Source organism: Mus musculus, chromosome 9, assembly GCF_000001635.26.
Source record: "Mus musculus strain C57BL/6J chromosome 9, GRCm38.p6 C57BL/6J".
Classification (NCBI taxonomy): Eukaryota; Metazoa; Chordata; class Mammalia; order Rodentia; family Muridae; genus Mus; species Mus musculus.
The window spans coordinates 72,125,165-72,130,810 of NC_000075.6; the positions used below are offsets into that span (position 1 = coordinate 72,125,165).

At 42.3% G+C, this 5,646-nt stretch overlaps 1 pseudogene; it reads left to right on the forward strand.

Annotated features, from left to right (window-relative positions):
- On the forward strand, positions 3,401-4,272 carry Gm7863 (predicted gene 7863; annotated as a pseudogene).

Below are 5,646 nucleotides of genomic sequence, written 5' to 3' on the forward strand. Positions count from 1 at the left end.
ACTGTCCCTTTATTAAGCTATGTTTTCCTTTTTAGTGAGCTCTCTCTAGTAATATAAGGAGAGAACAGCAATCAGCTAGTATATTATAGACTGCCTACTAGGTTGGCACTATTAAGACAGAATGGTGTGAGAGCCTAGGACACTGACACCCAGTGAAGGACATAAAACCAACACATTAGGAAACACTATGCATTGGTATCTCTGAGACACATCTGATTTTTGTTTTGCTACTCAGTATCTATTCACCCTTTTCCCAATAATCATAATCGGGTTTATCCCTCAATGTCTTAGATGGTATTGTGTCCTCTCTCAACATTATAAGTAGCCATGCAAATTAGGCCTGACATACTGGATTGTTTTTCTACTTATCCCGATCAGAGCCAGCAAAATGTAAGATGACTATTGCTGGCACACATGGCAAAGTGATATGTACTCTTCCACTGAGATTGCTAACAGTAAGGATTATGTGAACTGGAGCTGCCAGGAGCCACCACATGGAGCCTGAGAAGGAAGCCAACCCAGAGCATAGTGCCAAAAGATGAAAAGGAATCAAATTCTAATGGCATTGCTTATGCCCTTGAAGCAAGCCATGCCTTAAGCTAAATAAGCCACTAGATTCTTTCTTTTTTAAGTTATGTGAGCCAACTACCAATATTTCTTTCTAGTATGTATTATATCCTTTCATTTTGTCACTTGCAATTAAGATATCTGTAATAATTCATAAATTGCTATCAAGAGTGGAGAATCGTAGAAACAAATCCAAACTACCAAATTGGTTGACCCAGAAGAGACTTTATGTGTGCCGGGCTTGGACTTCAACACCAAAGCAGGAGGTTAAATCAGTACTAACTGTACACCAGAATTCAGACCATGTGCCTGTCAAGCATCAAATATAAAAGGGATTGTTATTCAAAGCTTAGATTCTAGAAGACACTAAGTATCACTTTCTAGCTTTTAATAGGCCCTACGAGAGAGTTAGGTTTAAGGTTGAGGTTGATTTATCTAAGGAAGAAAAGAAATCACTTTGTAATGAGTGACTACTTTTTGCTTACAGGGTAAAATAAAAATGACAGAAATTTCAATAATCGGGGGCCATAAAGCACTGGAGAAGCCCTAAGAGAATGCTGTCACATTGTCCTCAAGCAGGTAGAAAGCAAAATGGAGGCCAGTGAACTAGGAGACTACCAAGGTCTACCGCTAAAAGACAAAAGTACTCACAGCAGCTAGAGCCAAGGCTGCAACTTACACAACAGCAAACATTCGGCTTTGGGTTTTTCCCTCATGGAATTGGTCAGATGCGAATACTGGAAGCTTACTAAGTATTAAAACTGTGCTGTGGGAAGTACACTAAGTCTAGATAGCAAAGGCTAGGACACTTACCATAATGAGTAATGAAGATGTTTGAGGAGCTAAGTGTAGTAGACACATATTCCTCACTTTTAAAAAGTCTAGTAAGCCGGGCGTGGTGGCACATGCCTTTAATCCCAGCACTCGGGAGGCAGAGGCAGGTGGATTTCTGAGTTCGAGGCCAGCCTGGTCTACAGAGTGAGTTCCAGGACAGCCAGGACTACACAGAGAAACCCTGTCTCGAAAAACCAAAAAATTAAATAATAAAAAAAATAATAAAAAAAATAAAAAGTCTAGTATCAACCTGGGTGATGGTGGTGTATGCTTTTAATCTCAGGACTCGGGAGGCAGAGGCAGGAGGATCTCTGCTGAGTTTGATGCACCTGGTGTACCGATTAAGTCCCAGCATAGTAAAGGCTACACAGAGAGACCCTGTCTCAAAAAAAAAAAAAAAAAAAAGAAAGAAAGAAAGAAAGAAAGAAAGAAAGAAAGAAAAGAAAAAGAAAAAGAAAAAGAAAAGAAAAGAAAAGTCTAGAATCTGGCTGGAGAAATGATAGGAGCTCATGAGCACTCATTGCTTTTGCAAAGATCCAGGGCTTGTTTCCCAGCCGCCACATGGTAGATGACAACCATACATGACTCTGATCCCAAGGCATCAAAAGACCTCTTCTGGCCTCCTCAGACATCAGGCATGCAAATGGTACACAGACATACATGTAGACAGAACATCCATACTTAAGAAATAGAATAAAAATAAAAGTTTAATATTTTTTTTAAAGTCTAATGACAGAGGTCTTAATCAGTAGGTTTTCTTCAAATTTACTTTCACAGCAGCCAGAGGTTGGGAAAAGATTAGAAAGGCTAACTTAATTATTGCTTTCCATTTGTTTATGTATTTATTTATGGGTACCCGCACCCATGCATGCATGTGTGTGTGTGTCACACTTGTGGAGGTCAAAAGACAACTTGTAGAAATCAGTTCTCTCCTTCCACCTCCTAAGACCCAGGAATTGAACTCAGCCTTGGCATCAGGCACCTCTATTCACTGAGCCTGACTGTCAAACACTGTGTAAGAGGAAGAAACATGACTTCTCATGAAGATAACTACCCAACTTTAGTAAGATCAACCCAAGGCCGAGAAACATAGTTCCTAGATAAATGGCTACCTAATAACAACAAGTCTACCAAACAGAAGGAGATCACAACTGATTTTAGTAAAAGCTAGTTATTTTTGCCAAAGTGAGTGGCTTTTTCCCAGCCTCACTGTGCCAAGAAAGAGAATGGTGAAGGGATGTGACTCCTGGCAGACTGTCTTCCTCGTGTCCATTTCAGATGTGACTATGGAGAACAGAGAACAGAGAGCCCCTCCAAGAATAGAACACATGGCATCCAGATGATGGGAGAACTTCCTCCCTTCTCATGTTAGGAAACTCTTGCTTTACTGTTGAGTGTTATGATCCATGCTGTGACTTGCAGGCCACCGTGCATTTACCATTATTCATTCTTCCAAGTAGCAGCTTTCCCTCAGTGTCATCTATTTTTAAGTTATCAAATGTTAGTACTTTGTAGGTAACTGAATCCTGTATCCTTAGGTGAAAAGACTAGAGGATTAGACTGCTATATAATGGGAACGACTGCACTACAGTGTCTTCACTTTTTTCCCCAGTTATTGTGATAAAATACCTTGACAAAAGCAACTGACGTGGGGGGAGCTTATTTTGCCTTACCATTCCAGGGGATTGTCCACCGTGGCAGAGGTAATGTGGCTGGTCACATCGAATCTACACTTAGGAAGCAGAAAGTGAACAGGAAGTTGGGAGGGGCTCAACTATGAAGCCTCCAGTGACCCATACCTCTAGTGAGGATCCACCTCCTAAAGATTCCACTACTTCCCCAAACAGAGCCACTAGCTGGGAACCTGGTGTTCAAAAACACAAGTTTAGGAGAGACACTTCACATCCAGATCTCAACACCCTGTTACCTGCAATTAGTGTTCTCTCTAATACCTAAAGTAAGTGAGTACATTTTTGGTGATTGAAAATACTGTTGCTCTTTTCTTCACCAGCCGAGCAAGATGCCCAAAGGAAAGAAGGCCAAAGGGAAGAAGGTGGCCTCTTGCCCCCACCGTTGTCAAGAAACAGGAGGACAAAAAGGTGGTCAATCCTTTGTTTGAGAAAAAGCCCAAGAACTTCAGCAATGGGCAGGACATCCTGCCCAAAAGAGATCTAACACACTTCATCAAATGGCTCCGCTACATCAGGCTGCATCAGCATAGAGCCATCCTCTTTAAGCGGCTCAAAGTACCTCCTGCCATTTACCAGTTCACCCAGGTCCTGGACAGGCAAGCAGCTACTCAGCTGTTTAAGCTTGCCCACAAGTATAGGCCAGAGACAAAGCAAGAGAAGAAGCAAAGGCTACTGGTCCGTGCTGAGAAGAAAGCTGCTGGCAAAGAGGACATCCCAACTAAGAGACCACCTGTCCTCTGAGCAGGAGTCAATACAGTCACCACCTTGGTGGAGAACAAGAAGGCTCAGCTAGTGGTGATTGCCCATGATGTAGAGCCCATTGAGCTGGTGGTTTTCCTGCCTGCCCTGTTTGGAAAGATGGGGGTGCTCTACTGCATCATCAAGGGAAAGGCCAGGCTTGGGCATCTGGTCCACAGGAAGACATGCACCACTGTTGCCTTCACACAGGTTAACTCGGAAGACAAGGGTGCTCTGGCTAAGCTGATGGAAGCTATTAGGACCAATTATAATGACAGATAGGACAAGATCCACAGCCATTGGGAAGGCAATGAATGTTCTGGGTCCTAAGTCTGTGGCTCGAATTGCCAAGCTGGAAAAGGCAAAGGCTAAAGAACTCGCCACTAAACTGGGTTAAATGAATACTCCTAAGTTTTCTGTACATAAATATAATCACAAAATTAACAAAAGAAAAACGAAAATACTGTTGCTGCATTTATTTTTGGAATATATACATGAGACATCAGGGGAACATACAGTTTATCTGCTGTTACTAAAAACATATCCACATTTCTCTCATAACTATGCTACTGTTATTTCAAGTGACATCATCTTGTGTCATTTGTGCACTCCTGACAGACTCACATGTCCAGAATAGGTTTGCCAGTCACTTTAGACCAATCTAAGCATGTCATTCTCTAGGCAACAGGGACTGAGATAGGAAGACACATCCTGATGTTTCAAGGCTGCTGTCAATCTAGAACTGCTGGATACTCATCTGTGAAGAGTCAGAATTCAAGAAATTAAATCTTGGTGACATAATGTGAATGCTTTCGCAAGCCATGTCTAACACTCTTGACCATTTCAGTGATATGAGCCAATAAATTCCTGCTATGGTTTCTATGTTCCCTAACAATCTGTGTGTTGGAACGCTCAGCCCCAGGGTAGTGTTTCAGGAAGTACTATGGAACTTACTAGGAGGTGAGACCAAGTGAGAGGTTCTTAAGGCAACAGAGAGTATGCCCTTGCCTGAAAGAGATTTACGTGTTTTTCATGGGACCTTGGTTAGATTTCTGGAAAGTTTTCCTATAAAAGCAGGAGCCTGGCCCCACCCAGCCTTTCTCCAGCTGCCTACATCCAGATGTGGCTACTTGCTTTTGCCCACATTTCCACTGTTGTCATAGCGATGAACTGACAGCTGAGAGCCCTTACCAGGACTCAGCTGACACAGATGCCATGACTTGAAACTCAACAACTTCTGTTTTTTTGGTTTTTCGAGACAGGGTTTCTCTGTATAGCCCTGGCTGTCCTGGACCTCACTTTGTAGACCAGGCTGGCCTCGAACTCAGAAATCCGCCTGCCTCTGCCTCCAGAGTGCTGGGATTAAAGGCATGCGCCACTACGCCTGGTCAACAACTTCTGTTCTTAAGCAGTTAGACCAGTGATTCTCAACCTGTGGGTCATAACCCTTTGTGTGTGTGTGGGGGGGGGGGGGATGTCAAACAATCCTTTTACAGAGTTCAAACATCAAATATCCTGCATACCAGATATTTACATTACAATTCATAACACTAGCAAAATTACAGTTACAAAGCAGCAACAAAAAAAATGTATGGTTGGGGGTCACCACAACAGGAGGAATCTATAAAGGGTTGCAGCATTAGGAAAGTTGAGAACCACTTAGGTTAGGCAGTCTCGGGTATTTCACTGTAGGATCAGAAGCCAATAAGATTCCTCTTCCTATCTAAGCAAATTTAAGTTATATTTCCATCATTTATAACATCCAAATGAGTTAAATGCTAGGTTACGTAAGGGTAGATGCATAGACACATACAAA